The following is a 14277-nucleotide window of genomic DNA, read 5'->3' as shown; positions in this document are numbered from 1 at the left end:
AATTATCCAAAATAAATTTTTGAGCAAGTACATAACCAGCCAGTGTTTAAAACTATCTCCTTACCTTATCCCGATTCACAACGGTAAGCTTGTAATAATGTTTTATAATAAGAGCGGTACATGCAGTCTTTGTGTCATTATGTCACGTCTGTAAACAGAAAGAATGAGTCCCAGCTAGTAGGCTAAATCATGTGAGGATCATTTATAGCCTTTTCTCACAGCAGCTGGAATAATTAAACCTATCATTCTGATGGCGGACTGTAATCCAGAAAGGTCCAAATGACAATCAACAGTGACAACTGGAGTCAAAAGCAAAAGACGTCGGACTGCGGAGTGGCTACAGAAATTGAATTCTACAGGTAACGGTAATATACACTAAATACACGTAGTAACACAATGCTGATGTTGTTAACATGAACAAATTGAGAACATAGTATAACAATACTAATAATTTGCATGTTTTGACATGATCTAAGCTAAGCGATCGTTAGATTTAATCACCACTGGTAGCGCGATTTATTATATTTTCTCAGGTGGTCAGAACAAAAGTGGCAGACATGTAACTTACTTGTTCAGGCATTTTCCGGTGAAAATTCTTATTTTGGTCATACTTCAAGACTACAATCTGTGATTCCGAAATACAGTATTCACACTGGTGTGGTGACTGACAGCAAACATTAGATTCATCCGCGCTGAGGAGTCGTGCTGATTCACAACCCACGCAAAGATGATAATTCTGCAAATAACTGCAATTGCAGGTTTCAAACAGAGATGGCGACAAAGAGACAAAACTTAAGGACTGCAGCTTTAAAACAAGAAAAATCGGCAACTTAATTCAAGATATTTTGCATAAATATAAGTCTTAATTTCTTATGCAGTTTTACTTCTAGTATTTGTTGTTTGTTTTAATATTTTTTTTATGGAAAATAAGATATTTCACAAAAAAAATATTTTTTGCACTGTAAGGAGCCAAAGAATTGGGAATACATCAGTCAGTATCTGAATTTATTTTTGATATAAACTACTGTACAAAATTTTTTATTGTTTTAAAAGAAATCTCTTCTGCTCGCCAAGGCTGCAAAACAGTAATATTGTGAAATATTATTACAATTCTGTTATCTATTTAAATATATTTTAACATCTAATTTGTTCTAGTGATGCAAAGCTGAATGTTCAGCATCATTAGTCTCCATGATCCTTCAGAAATCATTCTAAAATACTGTTTTACTGCTCAAGAAACATTTTTTATTATTATCAATGTTAAAAACAGTTGTGCTGCTTAATATTTGTGTGGAAACTGATAATTTTTTTCATGAATATAGTTTAAAAACAGCATTTATTTGAAAAATACAAATCTTTTGTAACATTAGAAATGTCTTCACTGCACTTTTGATCAATTTAACGCATCCTTGCTGAATAAAAGTATTAATTTCTTTCACAAAACCCCAAAAAACTACTGGCCCCAAACTTTTGAATGCTATTGTATTTGAACATTCTTGCCTTGTATTTCCTTGAAGCAGTGCACATTCCTTCTCAAGGTTCCTCTGATATGCGTAGACATATGTCGTGGTATTGCCCCCCTTGACTTCAGTGCTGGACATGGTGTCCCAGCATCCAGAACCAAACAGCATGTTATCGTAACGAGCAGGAGAACGCCCGCTGATGCATCTGCCATCCCATGTGTGTTCCTCACCCAGAGCCGTCCAGTGTCTGATGCATTTCTCCTTGAGGCTGTGGAGTTCTGCTGATGGCATGTTAGCGATCATCCCAGCCAGCATGAGGTCTCACAGCGACGTCTGGACACTGTCCAAATGTGCAGTGGCCTGTAATGCGGTGGAATGTGATTGGATACAATTGCCTCGATTGTCTGAATGACAGCTAGAAACTGCCTCATTTTCAGCTTATTCTCTCCAGTAAATCAGATTTGCCATGAACACTGTTCACTGGCCCATTTTAAAACAAAAACACATTATCTTAACGTTAATGTGTTACAAATGAAACCAAACGGCCTGTTTGAACTGACTCAAGATCAGTTTCAAAGCATTTGTTTGATGTAGAATCATTTTGAAATGTAGTGATACAGATGTTGGAGTCTCAACAGGATAGAAGCCTAGAAAACTGTTTGTTTTTCATTAACAAAATTAATTGCTTTGACTATTTAGCTGTTTTCGGCAGCTCAGATTGTTGAAATCGTAAACACAGTGATAATAAACCTCCAAGGTTTCCTTTAATAGCCTGGTCCTTTATGATAATCTACAGTGTATTTTTCCACATACCAAGCTATAAATCCACCACCATTCATTGATGCTGGGAATACTATCATAGGGGTGATAGGATTTTTTTGACTGTTGTTTTAATGGTACACCCATACAGGGGTAGTTTTCACACATTTACAGCTATTTATAACTAGAAAATATAAGAAAATATGTGTAATGTGACATTTTCAACATGGCATGGAAAGGAAGGTAAATGCGAGACTAAAACCCTCCCCCCGTGGCCTGGAATAGTTCAGCTCAATCACAGGCAGCTCAATTCTCAATGGAAGCTCGTCCCGTGGCTCCGCCCCCTCCTGCCGTCCTCCACACCAGCAACCAGGCAGCATGTTTAAATATTAACTCTTCGTGTGCACGATGCAAAAATAAATCTGTATTTTTGTTTTCCACACTCTGAGAAAAAAGGTACAAAAGCTGTTACCCTTTGAAAAGGTACACCTTTGTACCTAAAGAGTGCATGTTAGTACCTTAAAGGTACATATTGGTACCAAAAGTGTACGTATTTGCCCGGTTTCAGAGATGAGGCTTAAGCCTAGTCCCGGACTAAAATGCATTTTTGAGCTGTTTGAACTGAAAGCAACTTGCACTGACATATCTTAAAATATGCAGTGCCATTGTTTTGTCTCAAGATGCATGACTTTTTCCTAAGGTATGTTTATAAAAGATACTTAAATGTCCCAATTTAACTATGGCCTACTCCTGGCTTAATCTAAGCCCTGTCTGTGAAACCAGGCCATAAGTACCTAAATGGTACTTATTAGAACCTTTTCAATGGGTACCGTCCCAGTGACAGCTTCAGATGCTAAATAACAACAAAAAAAAAAGTCTTATTTTCTGAAAAATTAATCAAAATTAAGTGAGATTTTTGCTGAAAAGAAGAAGAAGAAAAAAAAAAACATCTGCCAGTGGAGTAAGAAAAAACACATAGGGTGAATTCAGGGTGATTGGGACACTTTTTGCCATTGAGATGAATTGGGAAAAGTGTCCCAATCAACCTGAATTCACCCTAATTTTGCTTCTTAAGTAAATGTATCTTGATAACAGTCACCGTCCCACCGGTGGGACTTTTGCCATTATATTTTTAAAACAATAGACAAACTATTTATCATTTGAAAGCTTACAAACTCTTGTTTTCATATTTTTTTTTCAATGCAAATGACAGAGGAACAGTAATTTATTAATTTGTAACAAGAATGTTTTCAGACTTGTTCAGACCTTTATTTTGAAATAGTGATGCACATGAAAAATCATGAAAAATTGGTTGAAATCTGTTTTTTCATGAAATCCATTCTATTTTTTTTTAGATAAAATGGTCTGAAAATGTTTTAAATATAAAGAAAAAACGTTAGATTCAAACGCACATGTTCTTTTATGTGTTAGTGGTTGAATTCAAATCAAATACTGGCAAACTACCCGTACTTCTTCTGAATAGGATGTCTACTTAATAAATTGTATGAAAATTATGGAAACGTATGGTTCAGATCACTCAAACCATATATGTATGCAAGAGTCCTTATGTGGTCACCAATGAAGTCTAGTTTTTATCTAGTATAACAGTTTTGTACCGCGCCCAAACAAAATGTTACTGAAAGCTCATTTTTTGAGATATCAACCTAAAATTTGAAACACAATATGTTCAGATTTTTACAGTTTTAGAGTCAAACGTGTTTTGTAAAATATATATTTGATATAAAATATAAAAAATTATATTTTTTATATTTTACGTTTTAATAAACTTTTATAACTTTTTATTATTTTTTTTTATTTGATCATATCTACAATAATCTGCCTATTGTCTTCTTTAAAAAAAAAAGTCTTTGCTCCAAAATTAATCAAGATTTATAACAATTTAATTTGGAAATGTCATTTTGGGGTCTATTCCTAAAAAAAATGGGACACAGTTTATTTGTAAAACAAGACAAAAATACTGAGGATGAATCTTTTTTTTTTTTTTTTTTGCAGTGCAGCTCACAGTCTGTCCTGAACCAAAGGCGCTGCTTAGTAATAATTGTTTTGTTCTCTGTCTTATTCCACAGACCTCAATGAAATGGACATTTTTGGATTCATTCCTGATGTACTTTTGTAGCAAAGTAGTACTTTTAGATGTACAGTTAAATTAAGGGTGTTTTTGACTCACATAAGATGAAGAATCCAGTTGTTTCAGTAGCCTAATAATGAGATCAGGTGACCAGGCAAATACTACTTATTTTTTCTCAGTAACCCCCTTTTATATAATGTAAATATGATTAAATGTATTTGTTTTTGTTGAACCTTTAATACAATGGCTCAGTGGTAAAGAGTCTGGTTAAACCGTGAGGAAGGCTGTTGTGTCTTTGTGTCCATCTGCTTACAATTGCTTCTGATTGACACATCTGTCTACTTCCCAGCTATTACCCCTCCTCTTCCATGCTTATTTTCCTTCCTTCATTTCTCTTCACTCTTTCACGTCCTTTACTACAGTGATTCCCATCCAGGGATAAGTGTACCCAGGGGATATTTAAGTAGATTCCAGCGGGTGAGAGTTTCATTTTGCTTTGTTAAAGGGATAGTTCACTCAAAAATGAAAATTCTGTCAACATTTACTCACCCTCATGTCGTTTCCAAACATGTGTGACCTTTTCTTCTGCAGAACACAAAAAGAAGATAGACAACCAAACAACACTGGAGCCCACTGAAAAACACAAAGACATTTCTTAAAATATCTTTAAGTTCCACAGAAGAAGGAAAGTACAGGTTTGGAACGACATGAGGGTGAGTGAATGATGACAGAGTTTTCACTTCCTTTTTAAGGAATGATTTTGTGTGATTATGAGATTTACACAAATATTATGTGGTTGACACTTGCAGCATAATATATGTGCTACTTTAGATGTTTTTTGTTTAAAAGCGATTTATTGTAATAATGGCCACCTTAGTGCATTTTATTGTTTTATTTAATGGTATGGATGCATTAGTCAGTCATGGTTAATTTATTCAGTGAGAAAATATGTCTAAAAAGGGTGGTTATAGAGAAAAGGCAAGCTGGTCATGTTATCTCAATATGGCGGCCCTCAAAATAAACTGCTGTTATCAGGCTACCAACATGATTGGAATCTCGACTGCACTTTATTTTAATTACATATTCAAAAGTACTTTCTCGTTTTAATGAGAATATAATTGAAAATAAGCATTATTAATGCTAAGCGATATTCAGTAGCCTTACTAAGTTGGGTATTCAGAAGACAAAAAAGGTTGGTAAACACTGCTCTAATGTATCTCACTTTGTGGCTATTTGAAAACAAGCAACTTTTGAAATGTTTGTTTTGAGTTGGAGCAAGACGAGGGCTTCACATTGAGACATGATTTTAACGGCCCACAACTTGAGAACTCTTACCCCTCAGTTTGGGGTCTGGGATTCATTGTTCCTTAATCCTCCTCCTTCCCCCACCTTCACATCACCCTTTTTTTCCTTCTCTCTCTCTCCCTACTTTTGCGGCCCCTGACCCTCTGTTTCTCTCTTTTTCTCCCTACTGCTATAGAAGCCAGATGAGAGCACGAATACCGTCCCACCCTACCCCCCCTTCCCATCTCACTTTTCTCGTCCCCCTCTCCCCCTCTTGTGTTTTTTTCACTCCCTGAGAGCTACATGAGTAACAGAGATGGAGAGAAAGAGGGAAAGGAAGAAAGAGAAAGCTCTTGTATCCCATAAGCCTACCAACAAGCCATAGACGTGTATGTTCACATGTCAGACTTGAGTAAATCCACCAATGTTAAAAGTAACAACACAACTAATTTAAAGGTGCCCTAGAATCAAAAATTGAATTTACCTTGGCATAGTTGAATAACAAGAGTTCAGTACATGAAAAAGACATACGTTGAGTTTCAAACTCCATTGTTTCCTCCTTCTTATATAAATCTCATTTGTTTAAAAGACCTCAGAAGAACAGGCGAATCTCAACATAACACCGACTGTTACGTAACAGTCGGGATCATTAATATGTACGCCCCCAATATTTGCATATGCCAGCCCATGTTCAAGGCATTAGACAAGGGCAGCCATTATTAATGTCTGGATCTGTGCACAGCTGAATCATCAGACTAGGTAAGCAAGCAAGGACAACAGCAAAAAATGGCAGATGGAGCAATAATAACTGACATGATCCATGATTACATAATATTTTTAGTGATATTTGTAAATTATATTCTTTCTAAATGTTTCGTTAGCATGTTGCTAATGTACTGTTAAATGAGGTTAAAGTTACCATCGGTTCTTACTGTATTCACGGAGACAAGAGCCGTCGCTATTTTCATTTTTAAACACTTGCAGTCTGTATAATGCATAAACACAACTTCATTCTTTAGAAATCTCTCCAACAGTGTAGCATTAGCCGTTAGCCACAGAGCACAATCAAACTCATTCAGAATCAAATGTAAACATCCAAATAAATACTATACTCACATGATCTGATCCATGCATGCAGCATGAATGACGAACATCTTGTAAAGCTCCATTTGAGGGTTATATTAGCTGTGTGAACATTGTTTATGCACTGTATAACTGCACTTATAGTCGAGAGCTCGAGAGGGCAGGGAGCGAGAGATTTAAAGGGGCTGCGCAGCCTGAATCGGTGCATAGTTAATGATGCCACAAAATAGGCAGTTAAAAAAATTAATAAAAAAAAAATCTATGGCGTATTTTGAGCTGAAACTTCACAGACACGTTCAGGGGACACCTTAGACTTATATTACATCTTCTGAAAAGACGTTCTACGGCACCTTTAAAGGTTATGTGTGTAATTTTTCATTGCTGAAATATTTTTTCCCATTCCAGATTAATATTGAGAGCCAATTATAAATAATGCATAAATAATGGTGTGAGTTTGTGGTGGAACTATCTGTTTATTGACCAATGGCAGATGGGGGAGTGTTTGAGGAAACCTATATGAAAACAGTCTTTATTTTTCTATTTGAATATTCCATCCGCTGGAAAAAATAGTCCCTGACTGTGAACAGCAACAGAAGTTACATTTATTCGGCCTTAGATGGCGGCAAAGATTGTCTTTATGAGCGAGTCACTCAGTCGCAAAGACTTTTATATTGAAACTGGTTGTGAACACGGAACAAGACGCAAATGACAAATGCTTTGACTAGCGCTGTCAGTGTCAGCAGGGCACGGGGAAACCCATTAAATGTTAAAAGGACAAGATCGCAGTGGACTGACCTGAAGGAAAATGATAAATCTGAATACAGGTAATACAGTCGGTCACTCGATATCTCTCTCACAATACTCTTCTACGTAATGCAGTAAGCTTCAATTAACAAAATTAATTGTGAACAAACATATGTTTACAGTGATTGCTAAGACAGACGCACCGAGTGCCACAGCGATACTTATGTAATGCGGTCGGCTGTTATAAAACTATCCGTTTTATAATATAAATTAATTTGTATTGATTTAGTGATCTCAGTTGATTATAATATTTAATCTTTTTTTTTCGCTTCGCTTTAGTTTTTAAAAATCACACAGAATAGTTGGTATCAAATTTGATACATGCGTTTACGGCGTTATATAAAAATGTACACCATTAAACGTTTTCAATTAAAGGGTTAGTTCACCCAAAAATGAAATTTCTGTCATTAATTACTCACACTCGTGTCGTTCCACACCCTTAAGACCCTCGTTCATCATCGGAACCCAAATTAGGATATTTTTGATGAAATCCAAGTTTTTTTTAAAATCTCATTCAAGGTCCACAAAGGTAAATACAAGGTTAAAATAGTCAACATGACTACAGTGGTTCAACCGTTACGTTATAAAGTGACAAGAACACTTTTTGTGCGCAAAAACAAAACAAACATAACGACTTTATTCAACAATCTCTTCTCTACCGTCAGATTTGTACACAGTGAACGCTGTTCAGCGCTTCCATTTTTACGTCCGAACGGCAGCTCATTATTGACTGGCTAGAACCTGGAAGCGCTGCAATGACAATAGCGTAAGAGAATGACAGGGGAGAGACAAATTTGTTGAATAAAGTCTTTATTTTTGTTTTTTTTAATTTGTGTTCTGAAGATGAACGAACGTCTTACGAGTTTGGGACGACATGAGGGCGAGTAATTACAGAAATGTCATTTTTGGGTGAACTGACTCTTTAATTGCATATGTGAACTGTCTAACTTTAACAGTACTTGTATTAATATATTACATTTGATGCCTTTAACCTTATTGATATCCGTATCTGCTCTTTATAATGATATAGTCTGATAATTTGACAAGCTATTTAATATATGTACACCCCCTCTCCCCTGTATCGCTCCTTTTTTTTTGTAAGTAGCTTGTGTAGTTTCTTTCCCCAAAAACATAACCTGTAGTTGTATTCTGTAGTTTCTTATAGCTTGCCAAGACAGTTTCAAAGTAGCTTCTCCAATGCTGAAGCTCACACTTCGAGATAGTAGGATAGAGAGATATGGGGTGTTGAATGATGTTATTGGCCTCAACAGCGTCCGGTAAGAGACGGCTTGAGTCTCCGCGAGAGAAACGAGTTGTTAACACACTAGTGTGTGTGTGTGTGTGTGCAGTGAAGGGGGATGGCTGCCTTGTTTGTAGCTTGTCAGCAATTGCCTGAGACAAGCTTCCCCTGCATGTGTGAAAGCTGCTTGGCTTGAATGCCTGGACCGTACCAAGTGGCGTCAAAAGCGAAGGGGGGGACGGAGGCGAGAAAAAACGATCAGACTGGAGACAATAGGCCCCTGAAGTGTTCCCCCCAAGTTGCTTTGATGTTGTCCTAGTGTCTAGATGCTGAAGGGGACCAGGGACTGCAGGGAAGAGCAGCCCTTTGTGTGGATGTGTGTGCACTTTTTGGGCCAGCACGGACAAAAGGGAGGGGTACAAAAGCCTGGAGAGAAATAAGAGAAGAAACAAATGATGAAAACCCAAATGATCCTGAACGTGTTTTTGTATGGCTGCTGTGTGTGAGAGGGCACACAGAAAGGGAGAAGAGCGAGAGAAATAGGAGGAGACGCTCGTACACGGGGGCTGATAGAGTGACAGAGAAAGAGAGGGGGTGAGTATACTGTATCTTTTCCTTCAGCACCAGATCACTCTTTTTTTTATTTTTTTATTCGCCTTTCTTACTTTATTTATCTCTTTTGTTCGAGGGGGGTGGGTGTGCGTAAAACGAGTAGACCCAGAGTTGGAGCTGAAGTTGGGGCTGCAAACAGCATGCTGCTATTATTGTGGTTATTCCTGGTTGGTGTACGTCTACGTGAGCGTGGGTAAAAACGTTTACGCTCCGTTATTCTTAGTCCTTGAAAAGATATATGGATATATGGAAAGAGCAGGGGGTGAAGGGGGAGTGGATGGGTTGGAATGTGTCATTGGATAGTCTGGATGAGTTGCCCTCCATGCCAGTATAAACCTCCTTTGCTCTCCTCTCATTATTGTCTGGTTATTCAAGCAATCCATGTGTGTGATAGCTGCAAAGCAACAAGAGCTTTTTTCTTTCTGGATGTCAGGATTGTCACTCTCGGCAGCGAGTGAATTGTGCAATAATTGGAGCCGTGTGTGTGTGTGTGTGTGTTTGGGGGGCGGTTCTATTCTGCCTGGGGGGTTTCTCAGTCTGTGCCCTCCATGGTGGTAGCAGACTGCTTTTACACTACCAGCTGTTCCGAAAACCTGCAGTGATTTTCTCTTTCTTTCTGCCTGTCTCTCATGCTAAAGGTTATCCAATCGTCTCTGGTGTGACACGCAAATGCAATTTCTGTTGCTTTTTGATGTGTATAAACCAGTTGTTGGAAAAGTCAAAATAATAATTATTTATTTATTTTGTATTATTATTTTATTTTTAGAACTTATGGGCACTACAGTGTCTTCTATTCCATAGGTTGCAGGATATATGTGGCCTTTACTTGCTTCAGAAGATTCTATTTATTCCAACACTGCTGAAGTCATAATTATGCGTATGTCATGTTCAAGAGTTCAAGAGAAACATGGGTGATATCGGACATATTCATGTTCATGGTTACAGATATACGTAAATGTGTATGACCAAAATGGGTTTCCTAGTTGTAATTCCAATTTGAGAGGACCTTTAAGTTTCATATCTACAATAATTTCAGTACCATGTGAAACACTATTTTTCATAGAGTTCCAGTGGCTGGGGAAATTATTGAGTAACTAAAGGCACTAGGTCAGTAATTTATGATAATATGGGGACCATTTTAATAGGCTATATAATTATAAAGAAGATAGTTTAGTAACACTTTACAATAAGGTCTCATCTCTTAATGTTAGTTAATTATTAATGAACAATGAGCAATGCAGTATTTATTCATCTTTGTTAATGTCATTTAATAAAAATACAACTGTTCATTGTTAGTTCATGTTAACTCAGATCCATTAAATAATCCATTAAACAACTCTTAATTGTAATAATATATTAGTAAATATTGAAATTAGCATTAACTATGCTTAATAAGTGTATTGGAAATATTTGTCATTGTTAACTAATGTTAACAAATGGAGCCTTATAAAGTGTTATGAATGTTTTGACTCTTAATTCTGATTGGATGAGCCACATTCAAACCCAATGTAAAAATTCGATAAACACTCAGTTCTGACTAGACATTGCATATTAATGTGCAAGTTGATATGTTTTTTTTGGCAATGATAAACGGATAGATTTAAAACAGTTTATTCAAAATGCATTTCTTTAACAATATTGCTGTTGCTGTTGTTTTATAAAAGCTTTACTAAATCTTAAAACTAAAGCTAAAAGCTTTAATCTAAATCCCTTTCTATGGCTTCAGTGGCACTTGTAATGTATGTATAAATAGCTACAGTTTTATAAGTGATGTAATACTGAATAGTTTGTATTAAAATATTTACAGCAACACAGTTTAATAGATTTTTATGATGTTTGAGATGGAACAGAGGAACATGAAAACAGTGTTTTATTTGATGTGAACATAATGGTTATATGTCCCTTGAGTTTAATAGCAATTACACGCAAACTGAAAGTCAAGTGGAATAAAAATTACAGTGGTTTGCGAAAGCTCATTAATCATGTTTTAAAAGCATCACACATGCCAATAGAGAATGTAAATGTATCCTGCAGTTTTGACATAGCAGCTTCACTGTTTTTTTGTTTTGTTTTTTGTATGCTTGTTTTGTGGTTGATTGTGGTCAGCCTGCTTGACAGCGAGAGGTCATGACAGAGGGCATGAGAAAAGTAAAGAGCACAGGGTCATACCTCACTCTATGATGATTTGAAATGGAGGTGACCGAGATTTCGCCAAGTGGGACGTCTTTTGTTGGCCCTAGAACAGTTTTCCTGTCAAACAAACCATAATCTTAACCATTACATGCCTAAAATCATAGGCCACAAAAAGTCTGATGTGGAATATTTCAACTTCAGACAGTAAAGAGGATGAAAATGAGGCTATGGGAGGCAGAAGTCTGTTCAGCATGACATACACTGGTTTAATCTGGTCTAGCTAGTCTCCTGGCCTGGCCAAGCTGGCATTCATCTGGTTTAACTAGTCAGTCATCTGGTCTCCCAGCCTAACCAAGTTTAAAGGCCGGAACACACCAAGCTGACGCCGACGAACTCGTGGCGATGAAAGCAGACTGCGGGGTTGGCTCACGTCGGCAGCATCTGTGTCCAAAGTTGCCCTGACACACCAAACCGAGGCTCGACAGCCGACGGCCAAGTAGCACGTCCGTTCTGCGCCTGCGTGAGATGAAATGCCTTTCTGAACCAGCAGGTGGCAGTATCTGAACAGCCAATCAGAATGATCAGATGGCCTGACGGACCGATGAGCACCGACGCCGATGCAACATTTCGAATCGGCCGAAAAAAAGCCCAACTTCAGCCGACAGTGCAGAACACACTGAGAAAACTTAGTCGGCCGACGAACAAAAACTGCCAGATGGCCGACCGTCGGCTTGGTGTGTTCCTGCCTTAACAAGCACCTCCTGAAAACACTCTAAACCCAGCTTGACTTGGCTGAAAGACCAGCTTAGACCAGTAAACCAGCTTAGTTTACTATATTTCTATCAATCACAACCTAATTTTCTTTGCAGCAAATAAAATCTGGCTGAAGTTAAAGCTGTAAAACCAAGGCCACCAAATTCCATTTTCCACTCAAACTCTGATATGGAATATTCCGACTTCCGGTCATAAAGCAGTTGAAAACAAAGGATGTGAGGGATAGAAGTCTGTTCAGTATGACATACGCTGGTTTAATTTGGTCTAGCTAGTCTCCTGGCCTGGCCAAGCTGGTGTTCATCTAGTTTAGCTAGTCAGTCATCTGGTCTCCCCGTCTAACCTAACAAGCACCTCCTGAAAACACTGTAAAACCAGCCTGACTAGGCTGTGAAACCAGCGTAAACCAGAAAACAACAACTTAGTTTTCAGTTTCAGTTCTATCCTTCTCAACCTGATTTTCGTTTCCAGCAAATTAAATTTGGCTGACGTTTACGCTGTAAAACCAATGCCACCAAATACCATTTTCCGTTCAAACTCTGATATGGAATATTCCAACTAGTCCAGCTAGTCTCCCGGCCTGGCCAAGCTGGTGTTCATCTGGTTTAGCTAGTGCCACCCTAACCAAGTTTTAACAAGTACCTCCTGAAAACACTCTAAACCCAGCTTGACTTGGCTGAAAGACCAGCTTAGACCAGTAAACCAGCTTAGTTTACTCTATTTCTATCAATCACAACCTAATTTTCTTTGCAGCAAATTAAATCTGGCTGAAGTTAAAGCTGTAAAACCAAGGCCACCAAATACCATTTTCCGTTCAAACTCTGATATGGAATATTCCGACTTCCGGTCATAAAGTGGATGAAAACAAAGGCTGTGAGGAACAGAAGTCTGTTCAGTATGACATACGCTGGTTTAATCTGGTCTAGCTAGTCTCCCGGCCTGGCCAAGCTGGTGTTCATCTGGTTTAGCTAGTCAGCCATGTGCCACCCTACCCAAGTTTTAACAAGCACCTCCTGAAAACACTCTAAAACCAGCCTGACTAGGCAGGGAAACCAGCTTAGACTAGAAAACAATTTAGTTTTCAGTTTCTATTCTTCACAGCCTAATTTTTGTTTGCATCAAATTAAATCTGTCTACACTATAATCCGACACAGTGAGATCCATCCACATGCATTTCCAATAAATACCAAGAATGTGCCAATGAGCGAGGTAGATTGCAGGGTTTGGACTGAGAAATGGAAGGAATAAGAGGCCTTGGAGATCTGCTACCGAAGGAGGAGAAGAAGAAATGGAGGGAGGGGTTGGGATTTGATCAGAAGGATGGAGAGATGTGCCTCCAGAGAGAGCACCAAAGGAAATAAATGGATTTATTCTTCACAGTTGTCAAATATCCAATGCATAAATTACGAGTGTGTTAAGGGGATGGCTAATAACTCACAGCAAACATAAAACACATTTAGTTAGATGACAGTTTAGTTAATTCTGGGATGCGCGTCTGCACGGTCATAATTGTTTCATTATTTCATTGGAGACGAGGCGCATTTCGGTCAGCAGGGATTTTTGAGCCGTAAAAAAAGGAGAAAGATTCCCAATCTCTCTTTTGAAAAGCATCCCTCTTTTGAGCGCTCTCGCCTTCCGATGTATCCTCTGCTCTAATATCTTTTTGAATAGGTGGAAATGTGCGCGCTAGCCTTGTGTGCCTAGCCGCCGAGATGATTGCAAATTCATTTAGAGGTGCCTATCACACAAAGATGTGGGGATGGAGGGAGAGATGGAGGGGGTGGGGTGCAGAGAGATGATGCCTTGGGTTTTTTAAAGCACATTTGTATTCATGTCATGGAGGAGCAGAGCGCAGAGAACGAGAGAGGAGGCGGCTACCTTAGCGTGACAGACGTTAGGAGGAGGCTAGCCAGATTAGTATGACAGGCGCTAGCAGAATGCCAAACGCCTGGTTCAGGTCGAGTGCTGATGTCACAACCGACCGTTCGCTGATGTAAAGTGGAGCATATCCGCTCGGAACACCGTGTCAGAACTCTGAC

General features: G+C 38.3%; 1 protein-coding gene across 1 annotated transcript in view; it reads left to right on the top strand.

The window, feature by feature from the left end:
* Positions 1 to 8835: 8835 nt before the first annotated feature.
* The window catches only part of bcl9 (BCL9 transcription coactivator), a 138460-nt gene continuing 133018 nt past the window's right edge, over positions 8836 to 14277 (top strand). The window contains exon 1 of the mRNA XM_048196382.1: positions 8836 to 9316. The gene's annotated coding sequence lies outside the window, so the exon portion shown is untranslated. The remainder of the gene's footprint in view (positions 9317 to 14277) is intronic.

The sequence above is a fragment of the Megalobrama amblycephala genome, linkage group LG7, assembly GCF_018812025.1.
Source record: "Megalobrama amblycephala isolate DHTTF-2021 linkage group LG7, ASM1881202v1, whole genome shotgun sequence".
Classification (NCBI taxonomy): domain Eukaryota; kingdom Metazoa; phylum Chordata; class Actinopteri; order Cypriniformes; family Xenocyprididae; genus Megalobrama; species Megalobrama amblycephala.
The sequence above is the reverse complement of the archived record's forward strand: the minus strand, read 5'-3'. Positions and strand labels throughout refer to the sequence as shown.